Source organism: Myxocyprinus asiaticus, chromosome 3, assembly GCF_019703515.2.
Source record: "Myxocyprinus asiaticus isolate MX2 ecotype Aquarium Trade chromosome 3, UBuf_Myxa_2, whole genome shotgun sequence".
NCBI lineage: Eukaryota > Metazoa > Chordata > Actinopteri > Cypriniformes > Catostomidae > Myxocyprinus > Myxocyprinus asiaticus.
Window position 1 is genome coordinate 3,087,501 of NC_059346.1, and position 14,623 is coordinate 3,102,123.

A 14,623-nucleotide genomic window follows, 5' to 3' on the forward strand; every position below is an offset into this window, starting at 1 on the left:
CGCTCACATATGGCAGAACCCCTACAGGCATATGCCGCATATTGCTAACATTAGTAATCCAACTTCCAGCCAAAAGTGATTTACTGTTAATTTATAGGCCTATAAACTATGGAATGTAAGGAATGTGCCATACATTAAAGAAATAGCACTAGAACACAGAGCCTATTGTTCTTCTGATTTTGTTTTGCGTTCCACTTTTATGAATTCAGTGACAGTGAATTAGTCTACAGTTGAAGGAAACAGATATGCAAGGTTTTATTTTGCCACATCAGAACAAAACAAAAAATACAGGCAGTGTTTTCTTGGCCTGAAATCAACACTTGATTAAATATGCGATGGTGACAAATTGAAAAGAAAAATCGCTTAAATATCTCAATTGTTTCTACTAGACAGTGATGAGATTAAATGAAGAGCAACTGGTGATTTAAAATTGTTTCTCCTGGAAAAAGACCTCAGAAATCTCTCCATCTAGAGTTTTAAAAGAGATCTCAATGATGGGAATTTATTGAAGACCACCAAACATACCAAAGTGTGCCATTAAAAGTCAGAGATATCAATATAAGCTCAAATATTTTAGTTCAAGTTCTTCTAAGACCAAATGATCTGAGCTATACTATCCACATCAACTTCTATAGCTCTTGTGTATGTCAACAATTGTCCCATTTGATTTGATTTAAGAGCAACATCTAAGAATATACCATTCTGTCATCAATCACTCACCCTCATGTCGTTCCAAACCTGTATCACTTTCTTTCCTCTGTGCAACACAAAAGGAGATTACAGGCAGAATAATTAGTCTCAGTCATCTGTTCACTTGACTGTATGGGAAAAAAGATGCAGTTAAAGAGAACAGAGGCTCTCCTTTTGTGTTCCACGGAAGGTTTGGAACAACATGAGGTTTAGTAAATGATGCCAAAATTGTAATTTTTGGGTGAACTATTCCTTTAAATAAACAAAACTGATAACTTCATTAAGTGTCCTGAGCTATCAAAGCGCAGCCTCTGAGAAATGATTAAGTTCAGACAGGAAACTCTATATGGCACAAACTGACAGGTTCTATGAACTTATCTGTTAGTCAGCTAGCACACATGATGTAATCTGATAGGTCCTTTGACATGTAATCTGGTAGTCAATCAACTTGCATACTCTATCTTTGCCTAATATTTAAACTGTCCTCAATTTGCAAGTAAGCTAGTTTCATTGCAGTTGCTGCAAGAGTTTTTCTGAAAATGCTGTTTGCTCAGGTGGTTGTTGGGGCTTTTTCATTATACAGCTTGCACGATAAGGTCTGCTTTTGGCCATGACACATAGAAGCATGTCTTTAACAAAGGTAAGTCATGACCAAATCAGGTACTGGCACACATTGTTCTTATCTGTTAGCCAACCGGCACACTTGGTGTAAGCTGACAGGTCCTTAGACATGAAATCAGGTAGCTAATCAACTTGCATACTCTCTTTGCCTAACATTTACATTTTCCTCAGTTTGCAAGTAAGCCAGTTTCATTGCAGCGCTGTGTGAGTTTCCTTTGAAAATGCTATTAGCTCAGGTGGTTGCTGGGGCTTTTCCTTCAAACAGCTTGCACGGTAAGGTCTGCTTTTGGCTATGACACATAGAAGCGTGTCTTTAACAAAGGTAAGTCATGGCCAAATCAGGTACTGGCACACATTGTTGTTATCTGTTAGCCAACTAGCACACATGGTGTAAGCTAATAGGTCCTTTGACATGTAATCAGGTAGCTAATCAACTTGCATTCTCTCTTTTCCTAACATTTAAATTTTCCTCAATTTGCAAGTAAGCCAGTTTCATTGCAGTGGGGGTTGTGTTTTGTGTTTGTGTTAGTTGTTTGATGTACTTGCTCTGCAGCAGCAGCAGCGTAGCAGATCTAGTCCACCAAGACCAATATCCTATCAATATGTCTTACCCACATTAATATGCTAAATCTTTCAGAGAATTGTCATGACTGAAATTAGATTTTATTTTCAGGTGCCATTAACAGTAGATCAGGTCATGTGACTGTCTGATTCTGGACCAACTAAGATTAACTGAGCATGTGTGATCTCAGATCAGTTGTATGAGGTGACTATGAAGGTCATATAGTCGTTCTCTCTCTTTCTCTCACTTTGAAATAACATCATCTTTGTTCTCAGTGTAGTTTGTAAGTAGGACACTGGTTGTGAGTGAGCTTATCCTCTCACACTCAAATGCTCTAAATTTCTGCATAAATTGTTACTTCCTTTAAATCGTATAATAAAAGACATAATAAATATGTCTTTACTATTGATCAAACATGTTTGGAATTTATTTATTTTATTATTTTATATATATTTATATATATATATATATATATATATATATATATATATATATATATATATATATATATATTACTTTTCTTTCTTTTTTCATATTGAGTTAAATGTTTGTTATTGGAAAATTGATGTATTCAAATAAGCCCACACTGGTTTCTAACCTCTCCTGCATATCTCTTTTCTATTTTTGTATTCTTGCTTTGTTTTTGTTTTTATTATTAAGATGCCAAACAAATACATAAATAAATAAATAAACTGACTCACACTCAATTACAATGAACACTTCAGTAAATAGAATTCTTGATGAAATCAACTTTAAATAATTTAATGCTTTTTTGCTAACTGAAAGAAGAAATGAAAACAAAAAATAGAATACTCTAGCAATGATTGTGTATATAAATTGATAATTTCCCACATCTTTCACTTTAACATTGATCATGTACCACTTATGTACTGTTTCTTCAGACACATGCACAAACAATCATTTGAATTGCAAGACATAAAATTTGACTCATAAGGGTAAAACATTATTAAATTATTAATCAAATCTGCAATAAACTCAAATTAAAGCATTTTTTATGGGATGTGGACTGCTTTGAAAAGCGAGGGCAGACTTGTTAGCTATTGTGATCATGTCCTGTATTTAATTAATTCTGCAAACCGTACTCCAAACTTTCATAAAAAATGTAAAAGTGTAGCTACATATACCAGGCAATAATGTTTTATTCAAATGTAGGCAACTAATGCAAGAATCAATACTCTCATTCTAGAGAGCATTTAATTGGATGAAAACCTGTGTAGTGCAACATGAGTCATCAATATTTGTGGTCCGTTTTCCCAGTAACGCTTTTAAATACACATTTCTAGTTTAAATGCTCATAGATGTCTTCAAAGCTAATAGACATTAATTAAAACCCCCAAAACTTAATTTCTGATTGCATGATTGCTTGTGCTTACAGATGTATATCAGCCTGATTTGAAATAAAAACAATGTCCTTGCAATGGGAGGAAGAAAGGCAATTTCTCAAATTTGCAATGCCTCAGCAAGAGATGTGCTAAATAAGTGTAAATATTCAACCCCCAGAAACATTTAGATATTAAACAGGCTCTTCTCGTTTTCCCCACTGTGCGTGCATCAGGAAATGCGATTACCGCAGTGTGTGTGTCAGCATGGGTGTGTTGAAGACTGCCGGCTTGTGTCACACAGTCTAACCTGGTTGCACTGCAATTTCAGACGCATACAGCTGACTGCAGGGGGGCGTCGTATGAGAAACGACTCTCATTATATTCACTGAATGTTGTAATGCAGAAATCTGTGGGTGGCAATGGTGACTTCAGCTTGAATGGTAGTGCAGTTTGCTAATGTATTGAGTCCTGACTTCACAGCAGAAACGGACAGAAAGGAAGTTTTGAAGTTCTGAGCGTCTTGTATTTGTTGTGGTGGTTTGCTTCAGTGCTTAAAAAACAGATGACAGATAAGAAACATGCTGGCCTCTTTCTAAAGCAGTGCTTCAACTTGTGGACTGCGATCCAAAAATGGAATGCAGATCTGATCTGTGTTACAGACAGTGGAGAATTAACAATGCTAAATGCAAATAATGACATGCAACTAACCTTATAATTGTGCAAATAAAATACTTTTAAAAGGAAGGAGAAAATGCTTCCCATATGTTATGTTTCTGACGTGAAATGCTGTGTGCGGCCAATGAAAAGCTGCAGTATTTTGACACAAAAACATCTGTTACTTGATAGAAACTAGCTGGTTGCAAACTGGTTGTGAAAACAATGAAAAAAATCCATTGAATATGGTGGACAATGTGAGTAAAATTTCGATTATCAAATATAATTAATTCAATGCAAAAAAGTATTACTAAAAATAGTTAAATGTAATTAAAAATAAATTATTTAATCCAATATGTTTATTAGTAGGTGTCACAGTGTGTTTCCATTGTGTTTCCAAGGACTCTTATTTTGAAGTGGTTTTTGTCCTCTGTCTTCTGTTTCCCCTGGACTATATTTCCCATAATGCACTGCCCTCATCACTGCCATCTGTTCCCCATTGTTCTCACCTGTTCTCCATTCCCTCATTAGCCCTTGTGTGTATAAATACCCTCTAGTTTTGTTCCTTCTTTGTCAGTTCTTGTTTATTGCTGTTTGAGTTCAGGTTTGTTTGGTTCACTTTCATCATCTTCATTAAAAGCCTGCAATTCGATCCAGTGGCTCCTGTCTGATCTCAGCAACTACTCGTTACAGTAGTGCTGCATGAGTATGACAAAAATCATAATTGTTGATTATTTCCCTAGAAATAGTGATTGCAATTATTAATTGAAGTAACGTTAACCCCTTAAACTCTATAAGTGGGGCGCTATATCAGCAAAAAAGATTACGCTTGAAACGCTGAAGTCAACGTATACATAAGTCAGGCATATGAGGTTTCATTTGAAAGCTTAGAATCTGAAATTCTAAGAGACAATGGGTAAAAATATTTATATAAAAATAAAAGTCCTTCCCATAGCACCTAAATGGACAAGTTATATATCAAATGAAAGTTCTCACTCTCAGGAACAGTTCAAAAGATTTTCAAAAGAATCACAAAGCAAAATATGATTTCTGAAAGTCATCACATACAAACATCTCTTTTATGCTCTGATAACTGCTGCTGTAAGCCCCAAGTAGACAAAAACTTTATATCTGCTTTTACCTTAGAGAGTTTTCTAAAAAAAAATGAACCATTTTTTACTTGTCTGTGAGCTTGCTTGTGTGAATAATCCAATGTTATATCTTAGATGTCCAGAACAATATATATATATATATATATATATATATATATATATATATATATATGTTTTTGACTATTGATGATACAATGTTATACATTATCACAAAGGGAAGATCTCAGCTTTCTAATGACACCTAGATTGAGTTTGTAGTCCACTCAGAGGCCAAGATATTCAATGAAAATATGGGGTGGTGCATGAACTGAAATTTAGACGGAATGTCTACACTCTTAGAAAAAAAGGTTCTTTGGGGTTCTATATAGAACCCTAGGGTTCTTTACTCAGCTCCAAAGAAACCTTTATGCCAAAAAGGTTCTATTTACAAAGTTTTACAGAAAAAAGAACCCTTTTTGCACGACAGGGTTCTTTGGGAGTACAATTGCTTCATGTAAGTATGCATGTATGTGTATGCATAAATTACGTTATTGAAAGTTTTGTATATAAATAGTTTTGAACACTACATTACTTTTGCATTTGCATTTCATACTGCAGAAAAATAAAACTTTTACAATGTACTTCTACCACTTTGGGTTTGGTTAGAAAATAATAAATGACAGATGATCAGATCCAATATCCTTTCTCTTTTAGATGACAGGTTTATCTTAGTATTGATATACAGTCTATGGTATAGTCTATTCTTGACTCATAATTCAACAAATGATGCAAAATATTGTGTTTATCATAAACAGCAAACAAGTTGAGTGTGTAGTGCTGTTTTCCCCCTCCTATCTACATAGCGCTAAGGTGCGTTTAAGCCATGCGCTCGCAGATGCGCAACTCACATGGGTGATCACAACATGCGAGCATCCTATTTAAATTTTAACGGTAACGGAAAGTCGGTTGAGCTGAAAGCTTGAAGACGACTTTACCATGGTAAGAAAGACATGTAAATTAATTTGATTTTTATTTATTCTAACCTAACTCCTTGTCATTTACAGTATGACTTACACATTTATTTCAGCAAGCACAAAGAATAAATGTCGACAAAACTGTTGGCACGATATACCAAACGATGCCTACGATATACTCCACCAGGAAGTTAGTAATTTCACACTTGAATCACTAAAATAGAGGATTGACTAGTAATCCTGAAATCAGGTTGTTATAATTGAATTTTCTTTGCATCTAGAAATCATGGGAAAAAACGAAACAAGATTCCAGGAGCACATCACAGCATTGAAATAAGCCAACTGCACTGATATAAAGAGATGAATCAAGCTCTATTCAAGAGTGTGAATATGTCAAATGTCTGAGTCAAAGAGAGGAACTGATGGAAATGTTTACATTTCTCAACTTGTGTGTATTTGTTGTTTGTAGTTATGATAATTATGTACTTTTTATTGAAGATGACATAATAATTAAACATGGGTTTTAGTATAGACCTTCACCTGACTCAGAGCACTTCTGAAGTTCTGGACATAAATATCATCAGAGCCAGGTGAAAGTCAAAGGGGATATTTGACTTCAAGACAATGACATGACCAATGTCATAAAGAGTACATATTTTTCTATTATTTCTCATTATTTTGCATTGCATCAAGGTTTTTATGATACTAAATAATGGTTCATTTCTAATTGCAGAACACTCCTATTCTTGTAAGTTTTAAGAAGCAATTTAGAGATATACCAATTTCTTTGTTTTTAATTATCTTTATCTTGTTTTATCTTTTTTTTATTATTATTATTATTATTTTAAATCTCAGCATACTGACAGCAGGTCTATTAAAAGTTTCACATACTTTTCATTGGTCATTTGTTTTTATTTATTTATTTTTACATATTTTTTAATTGTTTATTAATCTTATGGTTATAATGTTAACTTATAGTTTATGTTAAATGATTTAATGTTTATGATTGTTATATATATAAAATCTAAACAAAAACCAAATGTTTCATGTTGGGAACACCTTAAAGGTTCTATATAGAACCTTTTCACCTGGCTCAAAGAACCAGGGTTCTTAAAAAGGGTTCTATATAGAACCTTTTCACCTGGCTCAAAGAACCAGGGTTCTTAAAAAGGGTTCTATATAGAACCTTTTCACCTGGCTCAAAGAACCAGGGTTCTTAAAAGGGTTCTATATAGAACCTTTTCATCTGGCTCAAAGAACCAGGGTTCTTAAAAAGGGTTCTATATAGAACCTTTTCACCTGGCTCAAAGAACCAGGGTTCTTAAAAAGGGTTCTATATAGAACCTTTTCACCTGGCTCAAAGAACCAGGGTTCTTAAAAAGGGTTCTATATAGAACCTTTTCACCTGGCTCAAAGAACCAGGGTTCTTAAAAAGGGTTCTATATAGAAACTTTTCACCTGGCTCAAAGAACCAGGGTTCTTAAAAAGGGTTCTATATAGAACCTTTTAAGGGTTACAAATATGAATCGAGCGATAGAACCCTTTAGGGTTTCTGACATCTAGTGGAATAAAATGAGACTTTTCAAAGTGAGGTAGGGTGAACAGAACCAGAATTACATGTTTAAAAAGTTAGAACAACAATTTTATTTTATTTTTTCAATAAATGTATTCTGTTTATCATAAGATTATAAACACACACAATATTATTTATGAATAATTGGAATCTTTTTTTATTTTATTTGGGGGGTTCTCTGAAAAATGAGACACATTTTTTGCAATTAGTTCACAGTATGTGTGAATGGTGAGCTTTTAAATTTGAGTGTGCAAAAATGCGGGCGGCAACCCAAAAATGCACCAGAGTAAAGGGGTTAAATGCTTATATGTTCAGCTTCATGCTATATTCTTTATGTCGGCTAAACATGCAAAACAAGCTGAGAACTGATGAGCTTAATCACTTTATTGCTGTTTTATACATCAGTAAATCAACTTCACGTCGGCCTACTTACTAGCCTGGGGGCAGTGGTAGCTCAGCGGTTAAGGCTCTGGGTTACTGATCAGAAGGGCAGGGGTTCAAGCCCCAGCACTGCCAAGATGCCACTGTTGGGCCCTTGAGCAAGGCCCTTGACCCTATCTGCTCCAGGGGTGCTGTATCATGGTTGACCCTGCATTCTAACCCCAGCCTAGCTGGGATATGTGAAAAAGAAGAATTTCACTGTATATGTGCAAATGTGTGGTAAAGAAAGAAAATTATTAAACTAAACTATTATCTGGTTGCTCATTTGCAGTGTATTAACCATCTACATTGCAAGCAAACAGCATGACATTAACAAATCTAAAAAAATTCAAAATTACCAACGATGCTTTTCACTTTTGATCTACAGCTTCTTTTCGAATGTTAGGTTTTGTTTCTTCAGCGCTGGTTTTTGTGTACCAACCCAACAGAGGTGAAACAAAAAAGCAAGCATCTGGGCATCAGACTTTTTTTATGTAGAGCGTTCCAGAACATTCACTTATGAGATTTCATTTCAGTTAGGGTGGTGCCTTAGTAAAAGGCAGCTGCCTACAGGAAATCAGCTCACTAGGATTTGGAACAGAGCCGTTATCTGCTACACTTTCATGTGGAGGTCAAAGCGGGGCATGACGCCAGTGTTGAGAGAAGCGCTGAAGCTGCAACGCAAGATGTGTGAAAGGACTTAACACAGCAGCAGATGAAACCACTTTCACTGCCTGCACCTGCTCTCTGACTTAAGAGAATGGTGAAACCAAGGACAACCACTGTGTAGTGAGTTCAGCTGGTAGTGCATGGCATTACAATAGCAGGTTTATCAGCTACTGCCCAGAGGAAGATGATGAGTGTTTGTCAGAGAGCATAACTTCTGTTATAAAAGCTTGCATTTTAATGCTTAAAGGGTTAGAATGCTGCTTTATCAAATTCATTCCGACATGTGCACACAAGCACAAAATAAACTATAAGCCATGAGAGGCTGATTTACATTGTGTCTAGTGTCTACAGTAAGTGCACTGTAATGCATGCACTGAAAAAAAAAAATAGTTTTGTGGTGAAGTAAATATAGCACACTGATTCTTGAGATAAGGGACAAAATATGTTTAAAATTATTATTTTTTTTATTTTTTTTAAATACTACATTTGAAATGTATATATTTGTAGACAAAGGTCTCAGCTAACTAAGCACTTAAGGGAACAGGTTTTTATAAAAAAAAAAATTTTCTTCTGAAAATTGACATTTATTCACTTCATAACTTCATTTGTGATTTAACTTTTCCAGTATTTTTATTATTATGAATTTCTTGATTTTTAATATAAAGATGGCTTTTGTATGCAAGACATGTTTTATCCCTTATCTCAAGGATCAGTGAGTACTTTAATCAGATTAAGTACTTTCTACATTGAATAAGTTAGTTTAAGCATGAACTTGAAAATATTAAGTAAATTCTACATTTGCACTAAATTCAAGCATGTAAAAATTATGCTTTAGCTAGGGGTGTGCAGCAGAGCCAATATGTGTATTTGTATCTGCATCTGTTCCTATGACAAAATTATCTGTATCTGTCTATTCGGATAGAACCGGGTGTGGGCGGGGCTTAAACCGGAAGTGCGTCAAAACTAAATGAAACGCTCCCCATTTTTAAGTATTACTCTTACATTTATAGTTTCTATTAATAAAATATGCATTGTATATGCCTTTTCATAATAATAGCCTAATAATATTAATAACAATAATACAAAAATATATCTTTTTTTTTCCTTACAGATGTAGCTGAACTTGTAGGCTACATTAACTGTGGAATAAGTTGTGGTTTCTCCTGGTATTTCTGATATTAATATCTGCATGAAACAGAATTTTTGTTTGTCTGTGCATGTATAACAACATTATTCTGGAGGCAGGAGGTATCAAGCAAAATGTGAAATGTCAAGGACACATTTCTGCAGTGAATAATAAATACAAATTCAAACATTAAAAGAAATTAAAATAAAACAGGTGAAAGTCCCGTAAATCTATCAGGAATTATTACGATAGGACACCATTATTTAGTTAAATAATAATAATAAAAATAATAACAATGTTAAATTTATATAGAGTTCAAGAACACTTAACATTTTCAAATTTAGCACAGTTTAAAGAAGAAAAGCATTTCAGTTTCTTCGTTTTACATAAGGAGGAATATTCCTTATAGATGAATATTCTATGGAGCATTTAAACCTTTATGAACCATTTTAACTTTTTTTCGGAATAAAGTCTTAACCAGTTAATTACCTTAATCACTGATGTGAATATAAATGTGGTCAACTTTAAAAGACGGATAGACGAGCTCCGACGTGAAATCATCTCTGCAGGTCAGGAATTTAACATGCCGCTCAGGTTTAGACTATAAATACATGAGAATCATGTGTGAATCGTGTGATACATTAACAGACATTTCAAGAAGTGGAATGTGTATATGATGTCATATCTTAGTTAATGCTACACTTGATAAGCTCCAGACACGCACACTTAACAGAGACCGCAAACGGAGTCGAGACCGCGCCCATCCGATCTGACATCACACCGTGCGCATTTTCATTCATAAGGTTTACACTTTAGAAATATTGGCTGCACAGATTCATAAATTCGTTGTCATTTTGGATATGTTTATTTAAAATGTCACTCTATCCTTGTGCTTTTTGGATAATCAGTCAAACGAATATTTTTAATATTATTCGGATGAATCCGTTATTCGTTTTGAAGTCCGTGCCTTTCCGAATAAGGTATTCGGCTTCAGGCACATCCCTAGCTTTAGCTAATAAGTAAATATTATTTATGATTGTTTGTTATCTTTACAATGCATCATCATGTATCAATCCTAAAGTAGAAAAACTTGTCATATTTATTCGCTAATTTGAATAATTTGTTGTTGTTTTTTATGTACGTAACTTTTCAAAGCTGGTATTCCCAGCATGCACAGGGCTTAAATAATTGATGAGCTTGCATGTTTATTTGTTTTTTGGCAAGTTAAATTGAACCGTTTTTATTGTAGATTTTGTTGTTATGTTTGGTAACTTCATGTTATGTGAAGTCTGAAGTCAAAATTACTTTTAATCATTTTTTTTTTTAAGTAAACCCCACTCCCAAGTTTTTTTCAGTGTGGCCTCAAGTGGCATTTTCTTTCAAAATTAGCAGTACGATAAATGACACCAATGTTGAATAGATAATTACATTTACGTATAATAATCTGAACAAATCTCAATACATGGAATGTGACCATATACGCTAAATTCGCTATTTCACAATGTAATGTGCTTGACTTGATTTTCCAGTATGACAACTAAAGCGAGCAATATCAACCACAATTTTTACCATCTTGTTTGTGATTCATTATTGGATCAGACAAAATGTATGATATTTTATTTTACACAAAATTAGATTAAAAATGCGAAATAACCACATTTATTTTAATGATTGTAGAGCCGAGGAGGGCGGGGCCGGTCTGGAATGACGCACGCCCGGTCCCCAATCAGCCTGATGGGGCACGCGAGGGATAAAGTCGGCCGGGGACGACAGTTCGAGAGAGAGAGAATTACAGGCAGCTGCGCTGTGTGTGTTTATGGTTGTGTGTGTTTGGTTAAGTTGTTCATTAAATTATTATTTAAGCTGTCATGCCGGTTCTCGCCTCCTCCTTTTCCACCGAACCCCCTTACACTGGTGCCGAAACCCGGGAGGGAGGAGGGATTCTCGTCGCAGAGTCCTCGACACTGCCGTCCACCCAGGGGAGTGCCGCTGCCATCCGACGGGGGACGGAGTAGCCCGACCACCCGGACGCGGGGAACGGCCGCCGTCCGCGAGGCGAGAGGGGACTGGACTCCCCGACCACCTGGAGCGAGGGGGCAGCTGCCGGGGGCGGAGGAGTGCCCTGCCGTCCCCCGGGAACGCGGAGGGGTCGAGAGAAGACCGCCGTCCGCGGGGGGAGGAGGGAAGCAACTCCCCGACCGCCTGGAGTGGTAGGGCCGCTGCCAGGGGTGGAGGAGTGTCCCCATGGGACGCCGAGAACGCGGAGGGGCGTTCTGTCCGCTGGGGGTCGGAGGTCTGACTCCGGTCCGCCTGGGGAGGAGCGGCTGCCGTCCACCTGAGAGGGTGGAGGAGTGATCGAGGCCACGCGATGGCACATTAGAGAACAGGTGAGTTTCTTTTTCTCTCTCTCCTCTCTCTCTCTCTGTCGCTCCGTGTTGGCCTTTCCCTCACCTATTTTGTTTTTGTTGTTGTTTTTCCCCTCCTGTCTCCTCCCAGGTCGAGGAAGGCGGGGATGACCCGCCAGCAGTCGGGGCGCAAGGCACGCCCCCCGGAGAGGAAGGGGGGATGTACGTCATGCCGGGGGCTCCCCGGCCTGAGGCAACGCCGGGTGGAGTGTAGAGCCGAGGAGGGCGGGGCCGGGCTGGAATGACGCACGCCCGGTCCCCAATCAGCCTGATGGGGCGCGCGAGGGATAAAGGCAGCCGGGGACGACAGTTCGAGAGAGAGAGAATTACAGGCAGCTGCGCTGTGTGTGTGTTTATGGTTGTGTGTGTTTGGTTAAGTTGTTCATTAAATTATTATTTAAGTTGTCAAGCCGGTTCTCGCCTCCTCCTTTTCCACCGAACACCCTTACAATGATATTTGAACTTGCTGAATTAAACATGCAGGTCATGTGATGACAATGTATTGTAGTACTGTTTAAAATGTTTTTCATTGCATATTGCATACTGTTTTGCATACTAATTAAAAAAAAAATAGTAGGTAGTATGCAGTATACACTGTGCACACAATTCCATACAGTACACAGCCCATGTTAAAGTGATAGTTCACACAAAAATTTGTATTCATGTCGGTCCAAACATATATGACTTTCTTTCTTCCGTGGTACACAAAAGGAGACGTTAGGCCAAATGTTAGCCTCAGTCACCATTCATTTTCATAGCATTTTTTTTTTTTTTTTTCATTCATTGAAAATAGTGGTGTTAGAGGATGTCATTCTGGCCTAACATCTCCTACTGTGTTCCACAGGAAATAGGAAGTCATGCAGGTTTGGACCAAAATGAGGGTGAGTAAATTCTGTCATTATTTTCACTTTTGACATGCATGACAAACTTATGTCTTCATGAGCCTGCACGGAGCTCTAGTCATGTTTGGAAAGAATAGATGTAAAACACACACACACTTTGGCCATAATGGATAAGGCCTTATTAAGCCAATTAGATAATAATGACAAAAGCAAAGCCGACATCATTAGCAAACAACTCAAGGGACATTAATGCACCGTCTGTCTCTTTTGTTTAGCCAACATTCAGTCGATAGCTCTGATTAACCTGTTTAATAGCATATACTCCCATGTGAACCTATAAGGAACCTAACACATCAGTGTTGAGGATGTAGACATAAATATATACAGTATGTATAGTTTATTTATCTTTACTGCTGTCACATTAATTGTGATGATGCACATGAATTGTGCTTCTAAATGACTTTTTATTTCTGCTGATGTAAGGCCACATAGGCCAGGAATAAATCATTTTGACCTATTTTCATTGAGCAGTTCTTAAACTTTTAAACTCTTAATATTCAATCTTGAAGATGTGGTTACATCCTTGTCCAGTAATACTACAGCCTAACATTTCATGGCCCAATCAATTCCCAATGGATACAATCAAGTCCCACCCTCAGTTATTCCCTGCTGAATACAAGTTAACTTGAATACAAGTCTTTACTCCTGCCCATTTCTCCTGCATTTAACACGTTGTCTACGACAACTGATTATTCGCTTGCCATCTTGTCTACCCAGACCTTGACATGTGGCCTTGTTAGGAGTTGATCGACGTTATTCGCTTCATCTGTGAGTGGTCAAAATGTTTTGGCTCATCAGTGTACAGTCACTTGGTCATTATCACAAAATAAACTCTGACAGTGATCAGGACCCCAACACGAGTCATATGGAATTCACAAGTTTGGGCATCCAATTACAGAATGAACTGCTTTCTCTCGGTACCATCTATCCATTCATTGACCTCTCTCAGCACTCTTCTCCAGGGAATGTTTAAATTATACATGAAGCTTCATTCCTGTCTCTATCTGTTTCTGGACTGTCTCTCTGGACATGGATGGGTCTAATCATAACGGTGGGGGCAGATAGAGCTGTTAGGCTGCTGGTGTAGCTAGTGGTGATGGAACAATAAACCAGAAAGCTGCTCCAACAGCAACAATCCACTAATTGCTTCCTGCTGGGGTAATAATGGCCAACTGACTAGAACTATGTGTGTGTGTGTGTGTGTGTGTGTGTTTGTGTGTGTGCGTGCGTGCGTGCGTGCGTGTGTGTGTTCTATTATTATGCACAGTAATAACTAGATTTCTTTAGATGTTATGATATGCTTGGCATATCAAAACTTATCACCATGATGTTCAGGTGATGAAGGTGGTTGCCAGGATGTTGCTATGCAGTTGCTAGATGTTGTGTGTGGTTGTTAATATATGATTGTTGGGTGTTCTAGATGGCTGTGAGGGGACTATTATGTGGTTGCTAAGGTGTTCTGAATGGTTTCATCATTGTTTGTTGCTATCAGGTTGCTGTGTAGTTCTGGGTGATTCCTTGTGTTGCTAAGCAGTTACTTGGGTGTTCTGAATGGTTGCTAGGTGGTTGCTAGGGTGTTCTTGGTGGCTGTGA

The 14,623-nt window shown here is 37.2% G+C and overlaps 1 protein-coding gene across 1 annotated transcript in view; it reads right to left on the minus strand.

Moving 5' to 3' along the window:
* The window catches only part of srrm3 (serine/arginine repetitive matrix 3), a 140,583-nt gene that overhangs the window by 43,900 nt on the left and 82,060 nt on the right, over window positions 1–14,623 (minus strand). The gene's annotated exons all lie outside the window — the stretch shown is intronic.